This window comes from Elephas maximus, chromosome 6 (assembly GCF_024166365.1).
Source record: "Elephas maximus indicus isolate mEleMax1 chromosome 6, mEleMax1 primary haplotype, whole genome shotgun sequence".
Lineage (NCBI taxonomy): Eukaryota > Metazoa > Chordata > Mammalia > Proboscidea > Elephantidae > Elephas > Elephas maximus.
In genome coordinates this window covers 133,275,061-133,296,157 of record NC_064824.1, presented here as the reverse complement: position 1 = coordinate 133,296,157, position 21,097 = coordinate 133,275,061, and positions in this window count along the sequence as shown.

Below are 21,097 nucleotides of genomic sequence, written 5' to 3'. Positions count from 1 at the left end.
CACGAAAATAGAGAGTGGAGGGAAGTAGTGTGCTGCCTCATTAGAGGGAGGGCAACTAGGAGTATATGCAAGGTGTAGGTAAGTTTTTATATGAGAGACTGACTTGGTTTGTAAACTTTTCACTTAAAGCACAATAAAAAAAATTAAAATCTATACTTTTGAACCAGAAAAAAAAAAAAAAAAAAAGCTTCAGCTTCCCTTTGTTCGGGGAGCTTGATTTGAGGTATACACCTCCTTGCTCCTTGCCTGTGTGCTTGCAAGAAACGCTCTTCCTCCCTCCTCACCTGGGTGTGTCTTTATTGACAAGGAGCCACACCAGGCAGGACTGGTTTCGGATAACACTGGTGGTACAGTAGCTAAGAGCTCAGCTGCTACCTAAAAGGTGATTTAGAAAATAAATATTGGAATCATTATTCCCTGTCCTCAATCATGGAGAATGTGACCTGTCTAGAGCTGGGCTCACAGGGACTCACAAGGACACATCAACTAGACCCTGAGGTATAAAGACAATAGCTAAGATAATCTTGGAAAATATCTTTTAGGGAACCTCTCACGTAAGTCAATCAAACAGAACACAAAAGACTTTGCACTTTTTTCTTTTTCTATAAACACTTAGTGAATAGAAATTTGTTGGACCAGTGAAGACCCTCCTGACTGTCTTTACCGAAACCTTTACCAATGATTGTTAAGAAAGGCAATTCAAAATGTAGGATCACAGTTTCTAGCCAATCTGTGAAAAGGTTTGCCTATTTGTAATGTTAACATATGCTGACAATTCTGTAATGTTCTTGGACTTGGGCAGACATGGCTGTGGCAGCATGCTTGTCAGCTTTCGGACTTCTCTCTATTCTGTAACTTCCTTAGACGCAGGCAGACGTGGCTCTAGCAGCATGTTTGTCCTCTTCCCACTTTTGCCTTTTTGAATATATGCCGAATGAAACTTTGCTTTACTAAACTTTGTGATTTTTTTCCCTACAACAAAGGTCAGCAGTTCAAATCCACCAGCTGCTCCTTGGAAACCCTATGGGGCTGCTCTACTCTTTTCTACAGGGTTGCTATGAGTCAGAATCGACTCAACGACAATGGGTTAACGGGTATAAGGTTTTCAGTGGCTGAGTTTTTGGAAGTAGATCTCCAGGCCTTTCTTCTGAGGTGCCTCTGGGTAGACTTGAATCACCAGTTTTTCGGTTAGCAGCTGAGCACCTTAACTGTTTGTGCCACCTAGGGACTTCTACACAGAAATAAGATGCTTGAAAAAGTGCCCAATGCTTACTGACATAACAGCCATCCAGGTGGGGGTCTGCCCCTCTGGGGAGGGGGCCTCAGTCCTTGAGTCAATACGGTGAGAAAACTTGTCCTGCCAGGTGAGAGGAGCAGGGAAGCCTAGGAGCCCCGCAGATATGAGGGTGGGGTGGGCAGAGGGAGTTGGCTCATTTAGAAGCTGTTCAGCTCACTGGATTTGAGCTTCTGGTGGGTGATGACTCTGTTGTTGTTGAGTCCCCAGTCACCCAGTGCCTAAGAAGGGGGTTACTGAATGAAAGAATGAAGGATGCAAGGGCAAGGCGGGGGTGGGGCACAGGCAGCAAAAGTGGGGGCTTCACATCTGTGCACCCCCAACTGGGCTCCCTCCTTTGGTCCTCAAGGCTGAGGGCTGACATCGCAGCTGGATGTTCCGCATCCCCTCATTTCTCAAGCTTCTTCTTTAAAGGCAAATACTATTATTAAGGAAACTCCAGCCCAGAAAGTCTTGGTCAGTGGGAATGTGTAACTCTAAAGTGTTTGAAAAGAAGAATCCGCTTTGGATGAATTTGCATTTCCAGGAAGCTTTCAGTAGGGTGCCAAGGATGAAGCCATGAATAGTCTTTCTGTGCTTGCCCCTCTGTGTGAATAGTGCTGGGGGTGGGGGGTACAAAAAGACACACTTTACATTCCCCTTCTGCAGCCTGAGGAGGGGGTGGAGAAGGCGCCTTGGCCAAGAGAATGGAGGATTCTGGGACGTGTGTGTTGACTCACCTCTCCCCTGGAGGTTTCCAGGGAGCTGGTTTGCATGAGGTAAACAGGCAACCTGATTCCCAGTTCCAAGGGCTTCTGTTTCAGTCTCTTCTGCTTCCCCGTGCCTCAGCGATATGGCCTTGTGGGGAGTGGCAGAGTAGTCCAAAGGGTGGGGTTGAGGTGGGAGCATCTGCTTAGTGTTTATATGGTATTTGGTCCCACACCCAGGTGGGCTCCCCTTTCCATCCCTTCCTACCTCATTTGGGACCTGTGGCTGCCCTATCAGTCAAAAGCACTCACCTATGTGGTTTGCTCCTATTCCCTTCGGTCCCACCTCTAGTTAGCTCTCCTACTCTGAAGAGAACGCTGAGAGAAAGCAAGGGGCTCACCAGAGGCTTCAGCCCCCAGTACAGACATCCATTGCAGAGTGTGCCCCCTAGAAGTCACAGTGAGAAGGACAGGGGGTGTTTGGCCAACACCCCTCTCTGGCTGCCACCCCTAACCATACACTAGTCCTTCTCCCTGTTATCTGGCCGAGGCCTCTGAGCAACCAGTGAGATGTGTCGTTCTGGGAGGATGAAGACCAGGGAGTATCAGAAAAGCCCAGGACTCAGTGAGGTTAGGGTCCCAATTCTTCTGCAGGTCCTGTGAGTGCACCTGGAATCAAAGATCCGGTGGGTCCAGAAGTGCAGCTTCAGCCCCCAGGCAGCCCCCCGCCCCAGCTACTCCTATGCATTGGGACATCATTTCAGGTGAGTTTATTCTAAGATCAACCTACAAACTAGACCAAAAAATTACCTGTCTTAGTTATCTAGTGCAGCTATAACAGAAATGCCCAAAGTAGGTGGCTTTAAAAAAGAGAAATTTATTCTCTCACAGTCCAGTAGGCTAGAAGTCCAAACTCAGGGCATCAGCTCCAGGTGAAAGCTTTCTCTCTCTGTCACCTCTGGAGGAAGGTCCTTGTCATCAATCTTCCCCTGGACTAGGAGCTTCTCTTTGCAGGAACCTTGGGTCCAAAGGACAGGCTCTGCTCCCAGCACTGCTTTCTTGGTGGTATGAGGTCCCCCTGTCTCTCTGCTCACTTCTCTTTTATATCTCAGCAGAGATTGGCTTAAATTGTAGATTAATCTTGCAGATTGAGTTTACATAACTGCCACTAATCTCATTTCATCAACACCATAGAGACAGGATTTATAATACTTAGGAAAATCCCATCAGATGACAAAATGGTGGACGATACCGGGGATCATGACCTAGACAAGCTGACAGATATTTTGGGGGAACACAATTCAATCCATGACATTCTACCCTTTGGCCCCCCAAAATTAATGTCCTTGTCACATGTAAAACAGATTCACCCCATCATATCATAAAAAAAAATAAGAAATAAATGTCTTAATTCAACTCCAAGTCCAAAATCCAAAAATTACTCTTCATCTGTGAAATCTAAAATACGAGTTATCTGCTTCCAAAGTACAGTGGCAGAATAGGCACAAGCTAGACATTTCCATTACAAACGGGAGAAATTAGAGGGAAAGAAAGGACAAAAGGCACGAAGCGAGTCAGCAAAACACGTTACATTAGCCCTCAAGGCTTGAAAATAATCCTCTATTTGACCTTAACGATGTGGATGGAGTATAGCTTTCAGAACCTTCATTTGCTGATGTGGCACGACTCAAAATGAGAAGAAACAGGTGCAAACATCCATTAATAATTGAAACCTGAAATGTATGAAGTATGAACCTAGGAAAATTGGAAATTGTCAAAAAATTAAATGAAACTCATAAACATCGATATCCTAGGCATTACTGAGCTGCAATGGACTGGTATTGGGCATTTTGAATCAGACAATTATATAGTCTACTATGCTGGGAATGGCAACTTGAAGAGGAATGGTGTTGCATTCATCCTCAAAAAGAACATTTCAAGATCTATTCTGAAGTACAATGCTGTCAATGATAGGATAATATCCATATGCCTACAAGGACGACCAGTTAAAGGACTATTATTCAAATTTACTCACCAACCACTAAGGCCAAAGATGAAGAAATTGAAGATTTTTATCACCTTCTGCAGTCTGAAATTGATCGAACATGCAATCAGGATGCGTTGATAATTACTGGTGACTAGAATTTGAAAGTTGGAAACAAAGAAGAAGGATTGGTATTTGGAAAATATGTCCTTGGTGATAGTAATGATGCCGAAAATCACATAGCAGAATTTTGCAAGGTCAATGACTTCTTCATTGCAAATAACTTTTTTTCATGAGCATAAATGACAACTACACACATGGACCTCACCAGATGGAACACACAAGAATCAAATCAACTACATCTGTGGAAAGAGACAATGGAAAATCTCAATATCATCAGTCAGAAGAAGGCCAAGGGCTGACTGTGGAACAGACCATCAATTGCTCATACCCAAGTTCAAGTTGAAACTGAAGAAAATCAGAGAAAGTCCACGAGAGACAAAGTACGACCTTGAGTATATCCAACCTGAATTTAGAGGCCATCTCAAGAATAGATTTGATGCTGATGTGTTGAATACTAATGACTGAAGACCAGATGAGTTGTAGAATGACATCAAGGACATCATACATGAAGAAAGTAAGAAGTCATTGAAATGACAGGAAAGAAAAGACCAAGATGTATGTCAGAGGAGACTCTGAAACTTGCTCTCGAATGTCAAGCAGCTAAAGCAAAAGGAAGAAATGATGAAGTAAAATAACTGAAGAGAAGATTTCAAAGGGCAGCTCCAGAAGACAAAGGAAAGTATTATAATGACATATGCAAAGAGCTGGAGGATAGAGAGCAAAAGGGAAGAACAGGCCCAGTGTTTGTCAAGGTGAAAGAACTGAAGAAAAAATTCAAGCCTTGAGTTGCAATAGTGAAGGATTCTATGGGGAAGATATTAAATGATGCAGGAAGCATCAAAAGAAGATGGAAGGAATACACAGACTCATACCAAAAAGAATTAGTCGATGTTGAACCACTTCAAGCGGTAGCATATGATCAGGAACTGATGGTACTGAAGGAAGAAGTCCAAGCTGCACTGAAAGCATTGGTGAAGAACAAGGCTCCAGGAATTCATGGAATATCAATTGAGATGTTTCAACAAACGGACGCAGTGCTGGAAGTGCTCATTTGTCTATGCCAAGAAATTTGTAAGACAGCTACCTGGCCAACCAACTGGAAGAGACCCATATTTATGCCTATTCCCAAGAAAGGTGAGTCAACTAAATGTGGAAATTATTGAACAGTATTGTTAATATCACACGCAAGCAAAATTTTGCTAAAGATCATTCAAAAGCAGCTGCTGCGGTATATCGACAGGGAAAACCAAAAGCCAAACCCACTGCCGTCGAGTCGATTCCGACTCATAGTGACCCTAGAGGACAGAGTAGAACTGTGCCATAGAGTTTCTAAGGAGCGCCTGGTGGATTTGAACTGCCAACCTCTTGGTTAGCAGCCGTAGTACTTAACCACTACGCCACCAGGGTTTCCTATCGACAGGGAACTGCCAGAAATTCAGGCTGGATTGAGAAGAGGACGTGGAACCAGGGATATCGTTGCTGATGTCAGATGGATCCTGGCTGAAAGCAGAGAATACCAGAAGGATGTTTCCTTGTGTTTTATTGACTATGCAAAGGCATTCGACTGTGTGGGTCATAACAGATTATGGATAACATTGGGAAGAATGGGAATTCCAGAACACTTAATTGTGCTCAAGAGGAACCTTTACATAGCTCAAGAGGCAGTTGTTCCGACAGAAAAAGGGGATACTGAGTGGTTTAAAGTCAGGAAAGGTGTGTGTCAGGGTTGTATCCTTTCACTATACCTATTCAATCTGTATGCTGAGCAAATAATACAAGAAGCTGGACTATATGAAGAAGAATGGGGCATTAGGATTGAAAGGAAGACTCATTAACAACCTTCACTATGCAGATAACACAACATTGCTTGCTGAAAGTGAAGAGGACTTGAAGCACTTACTAATGAAGATCAAAGACCACAGCCTTCAGTATGGATTAAACCTCAACAAAAAGAAAACAAAAATCCTCACAACTGGACCAATAAGCCGCATCATGATAAACGGAGAAAAGACTGATGTTGTCAAGGATTTCATTTTAGTTGGATCCACAATCAACACCCGTGGAAGCAGCAGTCAAGAAATCAAAAAAACGCATTGCATCGGGCAAATCTGCTGCAAAGGGCCTCTTTAAAGTGTTGAGAGACAAAGATGTCACCTTGAAGACTTAGATGCACCTCACCCAAGCCATAGTGTTTTCAGTTGCATCATATGCATGTGAAAACTAGACAATGAATAAGGAAGACTGAAGAAGAATTGATGCCTTTGAACTGTGGCGTTGGCAAAGAATCTTGAATATACCAAGGACTGCCGAAAGAACAAACAAATCCGTTTTGGAAGTACAGCCAGAATGCTCCTTAGAAGTAAGGTTGGCAAGACTTCATCTCACATACTTTGGACATGTTATCAGGAGGGATCAGTCCCTGGAGAATGACATCATGCTTGGTAAAGTAGAGGGTCAGTGAGAAAGAGGAAGACCCTCAAGGAGATGGATTGACACAGTGGCTGCTATGATGGGTTCAAACATAACAAGGATTTTGAGCATGGCACAGGACTGGGCAGTGTTTCGTTCCATGGTCCATAGGGTCACTGAGTTGGAATTGACTCGATGGCACCTAACAACAACAACAATAATTCTCTGAGGCAATTTACACAGTGGCCCTGCCTTCCAGACTCTAGGTATTGGCCACACTCTCTGGATTCTGAGTGGAGGCCCCTCACCCCTGGGCTTGAGCTCTGCCTTCCAGGTCCACCTCAGCTTTAGGCACACCATTCTCCTGGTCCATCTGAGTAGCGACGACTTCACCTTAGAAGCACCAGAGGCTGTAGCTCCACCCTTTGAGCCCCCAGAGGTCGTGGCCATACCCTTTGAGACTGAGGCAACTTGGCTTCCTGCTTTTCTTGTCTCTTCAGCTTCCTGGTTTCTAGGCCTCTCGGTCCCTTAGGCCTCACTTCCTGTCTCTTCCCTGCTGGGGCAAGTGTTCCAAAGCTCTTTAGCTCTACTGATAAGTGCCTGGAGGCACCCCACTCCACCAGGAAGCCTCCTTTGCAAAGGCACTCAGCTCTCTCACTCCATAGGTTGGCTCCAGTGCTGTCTCGTGCTAGTCTCCTGGTTTTGCTGCTGTCAGTCCTCTGCTTTTGCGTCATGCCATCTCCACAGTCTCCAGTGTAACAGCTCTCCTCATTTGCTTCTGAGTCTTCTATCCATTCACACTTTCAAAACCACTTCTACATTTTACCAAATTCTGTCTTATTACTCTTGATTTTATTTCTGATATTAATTAACCAAAACCTGAACCAAACCAAATCTGTTGCTGTTGACTGGATTCCACCTCATAGCGACCCTGAAGGACAGAGTAGAACTGCCCCATAGGGTTTCCAAGGCTGTAATCTTTTATGGAAGCAGACCGCCACATCTTCCTCCCTAGGAGCTGCTGGTGAGTTTGGACAACTGACATTTTGGTTAACAGCCCAGTGCTTAATCACTGGTAATAAAATGAGCAACAGGTTAACATCAGGCCCCCCACTGCAGGGCCAGTCCACCTGGAGTAAGTGTCTGCCATTTTTAACTGCCTAGCGTCCATTCTTATTTCTTTTTGATAACCAAACCAAACTTGTTGCTGTCCAGTCAATTCCAATTCATAGTGACCCTATAGGACAGAGTAGAACTGTCCCCCACAGGTTTTCCAAGGAGCAGCTGGTGTATTTGAACTGCCGACCTTTTGGTTAGCAGCCAAACTCTTAGCCACTGCACCACCAAAGCTCCTTTCTGATAACAAGTAACCAAAATTACTGTTTTAGAACCAACCCTTCTCCACTTTCAGTTGTTAAAAGACAGAAACTGAGGCCCAAATTGACAAATTCCTCTGAGTGTCTAGGAACGTTGAAAAGGTCCCTGATCAATGTGAAATGCATCTAAGAATAGATAAAAATAATGTGGAGACAGGTAACCATAAAGTCGCAAACTCCCTCTGGGATAGGACGACTGTGATAGCCATGCCGCTGTTTGAAGTTTATTTTGTGCAAAGACTTTGGCTTTAGGCAATTTGAGGGGAATGGGGGTCACAGAAACCACCTAATGACCTGATGTCAGCTGATCTGGGGAACGAGGGCATGATTTCAATCATGTTGAGATTAGTGTCCTAGAGTAAAATCGCCACAAAGTTATAGGAAAGCAAGATTTTATTCTGCATATGTTCCAAGAGGCAAAAGTGGGAAATGGGCAAGCATGCTGCCAGAGCTATGTCTGCCTGAGTCTAAAGAATGTTATAGAACTGTCAGTAAATATTGACATTCAACCAAAACCAAACCCGTTGCCATTGAATCAATTCTGACTCACAGTGACACCATAGGACAGAGTAGAACTGCCCCGTAGCATTTCCAAGGAGCAGCTGGTGGATTCAAACTGCTGACCTTTTGGTTAGCAGCTGAATTTTTAACCACTGTGTCCATACTGAGATTGCAAATGTGTAAAATCATTAAAAGCTTCATCTTTCCACAGATTGGCTAGAAACTGCTAAATCATCATGATTCTACGTTTTGAATTGTCTTTCTTAATAATCATTGGTATAAGGTTTATTAATGACAGTCAGGAGGGCCTTCATTGGTCCAACAAATCTTGTTATTTACCAAATGCTAATAGACAAAGGTAAGAGTGGGAAACTGTCACAGCTTGGATTATGTCTCCCCCAAAAATGTGTGTATCAACTTGATTAGGCTGTGATTCCCAGCTTCTGTGGTTGTCCTCCATTTTGTGATTATAATTTTATGTTAAGAGGATTAGGGTGGGATTGTAACATCACCCTTACTTAGGTCACCTCCCTGATCCAATGTAAAGGGAGTTTCCCTGGAATGTGGCCTGCACCACCTTTTATCTCTCAAGAGATAAAAGGAAAGGGAAGCAAGCAGAGAGTTGGGGACCTCATACCACCAGGAAAGTAGTGCCGGCAGCAGAGTGTGTCCTTTAGACCCGGGGTCCCTGTGTGGAGAAGCCCCTAGTCTGGGGGAAGATTGATGAGAAAGCTGACAGAGAGAGAAAGCCTTCCCCTGAAGCTGACACCCTGAATTTGGACTTTTAGCCTACTTTACTGTGAAGAAATAAATTTATTTTTGTTAAAGCCATCCACTTGTGGTATTTCTGTAATAGCAGCACTAGATAACTAAGACAAAAATATATGGGCCTTTTGTGCTCCAAGAATTTGCTTACGTGAAAGGTTTTGTAAAAGATGTTTTCCAAGATTGTCCTAGCTATTGTTTTTGTACCTCAGGGCCCAGTTGATGTGTTCTGTGAGTCCTTATCACTCCAGCTGGATCACATTGTTTATACTTAAGGACAGGGAATAATGGGTCTAATTTTAACTCCTAAGTTACTCTCTCTTTTTGATTGGAGATAACGTATTGATGATCAAACCCTGAACTTAGCCAAGCTTCTAGATGGCAGCCATGGCAGGCCAGTTTTCTACTAGATGCCATCTGGTTCTTCATCAGGATCTTAAGTGAGAGAGACATTTCCATCAATCACATTGCAGAAATGAACAAAATCGATGTACATCAACATTTTAGCCTGAGCGTTTCTTTTAACTTACTTTTAAGTAAGACAATAGAAGATAAGTTTTATTATGCCTAATTTAATACTACCAGGATGCAGACTAAAAATATTACTATTCCTTGTAACAGTGGTCTAGCCCATGTACTTATTACTATGGTAACCAACCAAATAAATCTGGTATTTGTGGGGTTGTTATAGTGTGTAATTAAGTAGCTTGCTGTCTAATTCTATGCATATCTTGTTCTATTTCTCTTGTGTTATTTATCCAAATGCAGCAAAAGGTATTTGCTGAAGCATAGACTTCACTTTCTTGGGCTAATAAAAAATCGAAAGATATGCTGTTATCTAATGCCACCTTGACTAATGAAATCAGAGATCGCTCTTGTGTTCCCAACCCATTAGCAACTTTGTCTGCTATTTGTCCCATAAAAAACCCATTGCCGTTGAGTCAGTTTGGTTAGCAGCCATAGCACTTAAAAACTATGCCACCAGGGTTTCTGTTGTGTCCACAGTGATTAATAAATTTCTTAAAGATTTTTTCCAATTTGACTATACCAAAAGCAGGAATTAAAGCTCTTAGATATGATCAACCCCACCTTGAGTACTGGACCAGTAACTTTTCTTCTGACTCTTGCTTTACAATGTGTAACAATTTAACATTATCTTTCCAATATTTATTAGCATCATTACTATGAAAATCTAAAGGTAATCTTAAAGTTCTCAAAGTGCATTGCCCATGCATTTGCCAGGAATCTTAACAAGAAATTGCCAACATAAACTCACTGTCAGTTGGAGAGAGATCATTCAAACTAGTATAGTTGAATCCACCACACAAAAACATATATCCATCAAGAGCACACAAATTTTGTCTATGGGAAACAGAAGGTATAGAAAAATTTACATGTCACAATATAAAAATGGCACAGGGGCAGTGTCTGACCTCCTCTAACTTCACAAGGGGGCACGAGAATCAAAATCAGCAGCCCAAGGCTGATTGATCAATAGCTCAAGGCTGATTCCCAGGATGCAGAGGTCCGACGTGCTTCCTCTCTCTACCATCTTTACCATTTCTGACACCAACCATCCTTCCCACAGCATTCTCTACTTCTCTGCTGGGTTCAATAATTTATAATTCATTGCAATGGCCACACAGAACTCATAGACAATCCTCAGAGTTATGATGATTATTAAGTAACAGCTTATAATTCAGGTTCACGAACATTCAGGATACAGTTCTTTGATCAGGACAGCCTCTTTTCAGTTATGCCCATGGGCACACCTTTCTCTGGTCCCTCGGGTTCTGCCATGCGCAGGCAAGTGTTACAAAGCTCTTTTAGCTCTGCCAATAAGTACCCCAAGGCACCCCACTTGGCCAGTAAGCCTTGGCCAAAGGTGCTCAGCTCTACCTCCGTGGATTGGCAAACCTAACCCCACCAAGTGCCCAGAGGTATCCTACTCTTGGCCAAAGGCAGTCAGCTTTCTTGCTCAGTGGGCTGGGAAGCCCACTGCAACCTTTGCCACCGTTTCTCTCACTGCTTCTTGCCATCTTCAGTGTTACAGCTCTCTCTCTCTTTCTTTCTCTCTCTTGGTCTCTTGGTTCCAGAAGCTTCTCAGTACAGGGATCCTGGGTCTAAAGGACATGCTTTGCTCCCGGCTCTTCCTCCCTAGTGGTGGTGGGATCCTCTCTGTGCTCTGGAACTGGCCCTCTTTTAATCCTAGCAGGGTAGTAAAACTGACCAACCCCCTCGTTGGGCCACAATTATCTTAATTGCACAGTCCCATCCAAGTGGCGAGAAAGGCCACACAAAAGCAATTCATCACACTGCAGACAACCAAGTTTCCATTAGAGAATACATGATTAGCAAGATAATACAGGATGGACTCCTCCTGTTGGAGGTCTTCATTAAATCTATTTAAAACACATTAAGTGTTCTTCCCACGTGTCTGTCAGTTTGTCTTACTGTGGGGACTTGTGTGTTGCTGTGATGCTGGAAGCTATGTCACCAGTATTCAGATACCAGCAGGGTCACCCATGGAGGACAGGTTTCAGCTGAGCTTCCAGACTAAGACAGAGTAGGAAGAAGGACCTGGTAGTCTACTGAAAAGCACTAGCCAGTGAAAACCTTACGAATAGCAGCAGAACATTGCCTGAGATACAGTGCCAGAAGATGAGCCCCCCAGGTTGGAGACACTCAAAAGATGACTGGGGAAGAGCTGCCTCCTCAAAGTAGAGTCAACCTTAATGATGTGAATGGACTAAAGCTTTTGGGACCTTCATTTGCTGATGTGGCATGACTCAAAATGGGAAGAAACAGTTGCAAACATCCATTAATAATTGGAACCTGGAATGTAGGAAGTATGAATCTAGGAGAATTGGAAATCGTCAAAAGTGAAACAGAATGCATAAACATTGATATCCTAGGCATTTTTGCTGTTGTTGTTAGGTGCCGTCATGTCAGTTCTGACTAATAGCGACCCCATGCACAAGAGAACAAAACACTGCCTGGTCCTGTGCCATCCTTACAATCATTGTTATGCTTGAGCTCATTGTTGCAGCCACTGTGTCAATCCACCTTGTTGAGGGTCTTCCTCTTTTCCGCTGACCCTGTACTTTGCCAAGCGTATGTCCTTCTCCAGGGACTGATCCATCCTGACAACATGTCCAAAGTATGTACGACGCATTCTCGCCATCCTTGCTTCCAAGGAGCATTCTGGTTGTACTTCCTCCAAGACAGGTTTGTTCATTCTTCTAGGCATTAGTGAGCAGAAATGGACTTGTATTGGCCATTTTGAATCAGACAATCATATAGTCTACTATGCTGGGGATGACAGCTTGAAGAGGAATGGTGTTACATTCATCATCAAAAAGAACGTTTCAACATCTATCCTGAAGTACAATGCTGTCAGTGATAGGATAATATTCATACGCCTCCACTAAACCCAAAACCACTGCTGTCAAGTTCATTCCGACTCATAGCGACCCTATAGGACAGAGTAGAACTGCCCCATAGAGTTTCCGAGGAGCACCTGGCAGATTCGAACTGCTGACCTCTTGGTTAGCAACCGTAGCAGTTAACCACTACACCACCAGGATTTCCTTCATACGCCTACAAGAGCTATTATTCAAATTTATGCACCGACCACTAGGGCCAAAGATGAGGAAATTGAAGCTTTTTACCAGCTTCTGCAGTCTAAAACTGATAGAACATGCAATCAGGATGCATTGATAACTACCGGTGATTGGAATACGAAAGTTGGAAACAAAGAAGGATTGGTAGTTGGAAAATGTGGCCTTGGTAATAGAAACAATGTCAAAGACTGAATGATAGAATTTTGCAAGACCAATGACTTCTTCATTGCAAATACCTTTTTTTACCAACATAAACGACAACTATACACACGGACCTCGCCAGATGGAACACACAGAAATCAAATCGACTACATCTGTGGAAAGAAATAATGGAAAAGCTCAATATCATCAGTCAGAACAAGGCCAGAGGCCGACTGTGGAACAGACCATCAATTGCTCATATGCAAGTTCAAGCTGAAACTGAAGAAAATCAGAGAAAGTCCATGAGAGACAAAGTATGACCTTGAGTATATCGCACCTGAGTTTAGAGACCATCTCAAGAATAGATTTGATGCGTTGAACACTAATGACTGAAGACCATATGAGTTGTAAAGTGACATCAAGAACGTCATACATGAAGAAAGCAAGAGGTCATTGAAAAGACAGGAAAGAAAGAAGAGACCAAGACGGATGTAAGAGGAGACTCTGAAACTTGCTCATGAATGTAGAGCAGCTAAAGCAAAAGGAAGAAGTGATGAAGTAAAGGAACTGAACAGAAGATTTCAAAGGGCGGCTCCAGAAGACAAAGGAAAATATTATAATGACATGTGCAAAGAGCTGGAGATAGAAAACCAAAAAGGGAAGAACAGGCTCAGCGTTTCTCAAGCTGAAAGAACTGAAGAAAAAATTCAAGCCTCAAGTTGCAATAGTGAAGTATTCTATGGGGAAAATATTAAACGATGCAGGAAACATCAAAAGAAGATGGAAGGAATACACAGACTCATACCAAAAAGAATTAGTTGACATTCAACCATTTCAAGAGGTAGCATATGATTAGGAACTGATGGTACTGAAGGAAGGAGTCTAAGCTGCAGTGAAGGCATTGTGAAGAACAAGGCTCCAGGAGTTGGCGGAATATCAATCAAGATGTTTAATCAAGATGTTTCAACAAACGGAGGCAGTGCTGCAAGTGCTCACTCGTCTATGCCAAGAAATATGGAAGACAGCTTCCTGGCCAACTAACTGGAAAAGATCCATATTTATGCCTATTGCCTAGAATGGTGATCCAACTGAATGGAGAAATTATCGAACAATGTCATTAAAATCACACGCAAGCAAAATTTTACTGAAGAGCATTCAAAAGCGGCTGTAGCAGTATATCGACAGGGAACTGCCAGAAATTCAGACTGGATTCAGAAGAGAACTTGGAACCAGGGATATCATTGCTGATGTCAGATGGATCCTGGCTGGAAGCAGAGAATACCAGAAGGATGTTTACCTGTGTTTTATTGACTATGCAAAGGCATTTGACTGTGTGGATCATAACAAATTATGGATAACATTGGAAAGAATGGGAATTCCAGAACACTTAATTGTGCTCATGAAGAACCTGTACATAGATCAAGAGGCGGTTGTTCAGACAGAACAAGGGCATACTGGGTGGTTGAAAGTCAGGAAAGGTGTGTGTCAGGGTTGTATCCTTTCACCACACCTATTCAATTGTATGCTGAGCAAATAGTCTGAGAAGCTGAACTATATGAAAAAGAACAGGGCATCAGGATTGCTGGAAGACTTCTTTAACAACCTTCGTTATGCAGATGACACAACCTTGCCTGCTGAAATTGAAGAGCACTTGAAACACTTATTAATGAAGATCAAAGACAAGACCACAGCCTTCAGTATGGATTGAACCTCAACATAAAGAAAACAAAAATCCTCACAACTGGACCAATAAGCCACATCGTGATAAGGGGAGAAAAGACTGAAGTTGTCCAAAATTTCATTTTACTTGGATCCATAATCAAAACCCACAGAAGCAGCAGTCAAGAAATCAAAAGACTCATTGCATTGGGTAAATCTGCTGTGAAAGAACTCTTTAAAGTGTTGAAAAGCAAAGATGTCACCTTGAAAACTAAGGTGTGCCTGACCCAAGCCATGGTATTTGCAATCACATCATATGCATGTGAAAGCTGGACAAGGAATAAGGAAGACTGAAGAAGAATTGACGTCTTTGAATTGTAGTGTTGGTGAAGAATATTGAATACAGCATGGACCGCCAAAAGAACGAACAAATCTGTCTTGGAAGAAGTACAGCCAGAATGCTCCTTAGAAGCAAGGATGGCAAGACTGCGTCTTACATATTTTGGATGTGTTGTCAGGAGGGATCGGTCCCTGGAGAAGGACATCATCCTTGGTAATGTACAGGGTCAGCAGAAAAGAGGAAGACCGTCAACGAGGTGGATTGACACAGTGGCTGCAACAATAGGCTCAAGCATAACAACTATTGTAAGAATGGTGCAGTGTTTCGTTCCGTTGTGTATAGGGTCACTATGAGTCAGATCCTACTAGAGGGCACCTAACAAGTGTTCTCCCTGAGGGCAAGCTACCCCTCCCTGGTTTACCTTTTAACAGTCCTGGGTCACTTTTTCAGAAGTAGAAGTGGAGCCTAAGACAAAATGGAGTCTAAGCTAAACCTCTGTCAGCCATTTTAGTCAGGCCATGTGCCTCAGGTTTAGGGAGTCCTCACATATTTCCTTCTTCTGCTCATAAATTTTCATACAAATTCAGTATTAGAAGCTTGTCTTCTTCTGCTCAGACACTCTGATTCTATGATTTCAAATCAGGGTAAGTGCAGGGCAAGGCCACATTGGAGGAACTTCTTGGTTTCCCAAAAGGCTGACTCAAGGCGTGAGGTCAAGCTCCTCTGAGAATCTTGTTTCTTCAAGATACATAATTTTCTGCATAGCAACAGGGTGACGGTTTGACTACAAACATTAGACAGGCATTTCATATGATATTGTCTTGAAGACTAATTAAAATAATTACTGTGAAAAGGCATCTGACAAAGTACAACACTCATTCGTGATAAAAACTCTTAGCAAAATAGGAATAGAAGGAAAATTCCTCAACATAATAAGGGGCATCTATACAAAGCCAACAGCCAAAATCACCCTAAATGGAGAGAGCCTGATAACATTCCCACTGAGATTGGGAACCAGACAAGGATGCCCTTTATCACCACTCTTATTCAACATTGCATTGGAGGTCCTAGCCAGAGCAATTAAGCTAGATAAAGAAATAAAGGGCATCCAGATTGGCAAGGAAGAAGTCAAAGTATCTCTATTTGCAGATGACATGAGCTCATACACAGAAAACCCTAAGGAATCCTCCAGAAAACTACTGAAACTAATAGAAGAGTTCAGCAGAATATTGGGATACAAGATAAACATACAAAAATCAGTTGGATTCCTCTACACCAACAAAAAGAACATTGAAGAGGAAATCACCAAATCAATGCCATTTATAGTAGCCCCTAAGAAGATAAGATACTTAGGAAAAATCTTACCAGAGATGTAAAAGACTTATGCAAGGAAAACTACAGTACACTTCTGCAAGAAACCAAAAGAGACTTATATTAGCGAAAGAACATACCTTGCTCGTGGATAGGAAGACTTAACATTATAAAAATGTCTATTCTACCAAAAGCGATCTATACATTTAATGCAATTTCAATCCAAATCCCAACGACATTCTTTAGTGAGATGGAGAAACAAATCACCAACTTCATATGGAAGGGAAAGAGGCCCTGGATAAATAAGGCATTACTGAAAAAGAAGAACAAAGTGGGAGGCCTTACTTTACCTGATTTTAGAACCTATTATACCGCCACAGTGGTCAAAACAGCCTAGTACTGGTACAACAGATAACATGGACCAATGGAACAGAATTGAGAATCCAGACATAAATCCATCCACATATAAGCAGCTGATATTTGACAAAAGCCCCAAAACAGTTAAATGGGGAAAAGACAGCCTTTTTAATAAATGGTGCTGGCATAACTGGATATTCATCTGCAAAAAAATGAAACAAGACCCATACCACACTCCATGCACAAAAACTAACTCAAAATGGATCAAAGACCTAAAAATAAAATCTAAAATGATAAAGATCATGGAAGAAAAAATAGGGACAACATTAGGAGCCCTCATACATGGCATAAACAGTATACAAAACATTATTAAGAATGTAGAAGAAAAACTAGATAACTGGGAGGTCCTAAAAATCAAACACCTGTGCTCATCCAAAGACTTCACCAAAAGAGTAAAAAGTCTACGTACAGACTGGGAAAAAGTTTTTAGCTATGACAATTCTGATCAGCACCTGATCTCTAAAATCTACATGATACTGCAAAAACTCAACTGCAAAAAGACAACTCAATTAAAAAATGGGCAAAAGATATGAATAGACACTTCACTAAAGAAGACATTCAGGTAGCTAACAGATATATGAGGAAATGTTCACGATTATTAGCCATTAGAGAAATACAGATCAAAACTACAATGAGATTTCATCTCACTCCAACAAGGCTGGCATTAATCCAAAAAACACAAAATAATAAATGTTGGAGAGGCTGTGGAGAGATTGGAACACTTTACAGTGCTGGTGGGAATGTCAAATGGTACAACCACTTTGGAAATCCATTTGGCACTTCCTTAAAAAGAAGTATAACTGCCATAGGATCCCGCAATCCCACTCCTTGGAATATATCTTAGAGAAATAAGAGCCTTTACACAAACAGATATATGCACACCCATGTTTATTGCAGCACTGTTTACAATAGCAAAAAGATAGAAGCAACCAAGGTGCCCATCGACGGATGAATGGATAAATAAATTATGGTATATTCACACAATGGGATACTATGCATCGATAAAGAACAGTGAGGAATCTGTGAAACATTTCATAACATGGAGGAACCTGGAAGGCATTATGCTGAGTGAAATTTGTCAGTTGCAAAAGGACAAATATTGTATAAGACCACTATTATAAAAACTTGAGAAATACTTTAAACTGAGAAGAAAACATTCTTTTGTGGTTACGAGAGGGGCGAGGGTGGGAGAGGGGCATTCACTAACTTGATAGTAGATAAGAACTACTTTAGGTGATGGGAAAGACAGCACACAATACAGGGGAGGTCACCACAATTGGACTAAACCAAAAGCAGTTTCTTGAAGAAACTGAATGCTTTGAAGGCCAGCATAGCAGGGGCAGGGGTCTGGGGACCATGGTTTCAGGGGACAACTAAGTCAGTTGGCATAATAAAATCTGTTAAGAAAACATTCCGCATCCCAATTTGAAGAGTGGCGTCTGGGGTCTTAAACGCTAGCAAGCAGCCATCTAAGATGCATCAATTGGTCTCAAGCCACCTGGATCAAAGGAGAATGAAGAACACCAAGGACACAAGGTGATTACGAGCCCAAAAGACAGAAAGGGCCACATAAACCAGAGACTACATCAGCCTGAGACCAGAAGAACTAGATGGTGCTTGGCTACAACCAATGACTGCCCTGACAGGGAACACAACAGAGAACTCCTGAGGAAGCAGGAGAGCAGTGGGAGGCAGACCCCAAATTCTCATAAGACCAGACTTAATGGTCTGACTGAGACTAGAAGGACCCCGGTCGTCATGACCCCCAGACCTTCTGTTGGCCCAGGACAGGAAATATTCCTGAAGCCAACTCTTCAGACATGGATTGGACTGTACAATGGGTTGGAGAGGGATGCTGGTGAGGAGTGAGCTTCTTGGATCAGGTGGACACTTGAGACTATGTTGGCATCTCCTACCTGGAGGGGAGATGAGAGTGTGGAGGGGATTAGAAGCTGGCGAAATGGACACGAAAAGAGAGAGTGGAGGGAGAGAGCGGGATGTCTCATCTGGGGGAGAGTAATTGGGAGTGTGTAGCAAGGTGTATATGGGTTTTTGTGTGAGAGGCTGACTTGATTTGTAAACTTTCACTTAAAGCACAATAAAAATTATAAAATAATAATAATAATAATAATTACTGATTTACCTGAAACGTAGCTCTCAATCTGATCTTTGGAGTCAGTTTCCCAAAACAGACTAAATTCTTCAAAAAAGCACAACGTCCAGAGCAAAACGGTCTGACTAGTTTATCCAGACCGTTGTTTGACTCAAAATTGACTTCGGGAGCCAGTTTTTCCCTCAGAGCTCTTGTTTCAAAAAGACACCCAAGGGCAATAGCCCATGTGGGTCACCCCCATCTCCATGAAAGCCAGAAATTGATTCCAGGAGAATTAAAACTCTTTCGTCACTAGGCAATAGTTAATTTTTACTGGTTTCTCCTCTTTGTCTTAAAAGCGCCATGGTAACTAGCCTTCATTGAGTCATTCGTTTTATAGAAACAAAACGGCCTTCCTGTATGAGTACAGAATAACTGCCCAAATAAACCCTGTATACTTGAACTTATTTGTGCTTTACTTCACACTTTCCGTGGACTTTACCCTCAGTTCCGAAGGTGTCTGTGCAGCCTGGCCAATTAGGACATTGCATTTTCTGGGCATAGCAATGGACTTCGGGAGGGAAATGTGACCTAACTGGAACCAGGTTGCCTTTTGCTGGGGCTGCTGAGAGAGAGGCAGGCTCCCCTTCCCTCCAGACTTGAGCTTAGGAGCAGGGAGGCTGTTCCACCGCCATCTTGCCACCTTGTGGGAGGTGCCCGCTTGAGGATGGAACCAAGGCTGCAAGGACGAATCAAGAGAAATGGGTCCTGGGGACCTGCCCTGCCAGCTAGACCAAGCCATATCTGAACCGGAACTCTCCCTTGATTTTTACGGAGCCAATAAATTCTCTTGCGTAGGCCAGTCTGGGTTAGGCTGTCTGACATTTGCAAACAAAAGAGATGGAATGAATTAACCAGAAAAAGGAGCCGTATCTCTTCCGTCAGAGGAGCCAGTTCATCCAGAGGTAGTAACCAAGGGGTCCCTGGTCCCCTCCACCGTGTCTCTGGGTCCCTTCATCCTGACCTGCAGAACAAGACAGCAGCACCACCTCACCCGAACCCGAAAGTCAGCATTCCTCGGGAGGCTGGCTTACCAGAGAAGGTTCTGATCAACCCAGGGGTGGCCCCCCAATCCAGCAGTACCCGTTTAGGACAGGAAATCCTGAGATTGACAGGTGGTGGGTAGCTGGTCTTCACTCAGAATCGGAGGAATGGGGTGGGGACAAGGATTTTTATTTTTAGCATGCTCTTTAAATGCTGAGGAGTCCCTGGGTAGTGCAAATGGTTAACACGCTCAGCTGCTAACCTAAAGGTTGGAGGTTTGAGTCCACCCAGAGGTACCTCTGTAGAAAGGCCTGGTGATCTACTTCCTAAAAATCAGCCATTGAAAACCCTATGGATGTTTCAGTGTGTATGTATTTCACCACAATAAAAAACAAAAACACAACAACAAAATCCCTTATGGGTAACAATTCTAGTGTGACATACATGGAGACACCATGAGTCAGAATCAACTCCACAGCAGCTGTCCATCTAGTTACCGGTTACTGGTTCTCATTGCTGCCTGTCTAGGCCCTGCTCTGGGGTTCCTGGTAATGGGCCTGGACTACTGCTCAATCCCAGCTCCCCACCTCCCCAAGGGCTCTCCCATGGAGGCATAGCAGGTTGCCTGGGTCAGTGGCTTACAGCAGTTCAGACTGTCCTCACCCCACCCTTATTCCCTTGTATTACTGCTTCATTGGCTCCCAACCACCAACATCTGCATATCTTCTCTGAGGGCGTCCTCTCCAGTGCAGGATTTAACCGCTTGCCCAGCAGCCCTCAACCAATGAAAAACCAAACTCACTGCCATCAAGTGGATTCTGACTCATAGCAACCCTACAGGACAGAGTAGAACTGCCCCATAGGGTTTCCAAGGCTGAAACCTTCATGGAAACAGACTGCTACATCCTTCTCCCGCAGAGCGGCTGGTGGGGTTGAATCGCTGACCTTTTAGTTTGCTGCTGAGTGCTTTAACCATTGTGTCACCAGCTCTCCCAACCAATGACCAGCTCTCCCCCTCAGGTGGGATGACTCTGAGGCCTGTGTTCCAGCTTCCCAGGGTTCTCCCAGTAGGACTGAGCTTCAGTTGCCCTCCATGATCACTGCACCCTGCATCGGCTGTCTTCCTGACCCTGTTTCACCCTCTCTCCCCTCCTGATGTTTCCTGGGATCATTTTGAACTAAGACCTATGCTTGGTTGCTCAGAAGCTAGATTTAAAAACCCACTATGTTACTGGGAACTCCGGGTCCTGCTCGGTGTAACTCATCACAGCTAATATACAAGGGGCCAAGGTGGGAGATCAGAAAGGCAGCTTTATTTTGTTGCCAAGGAAA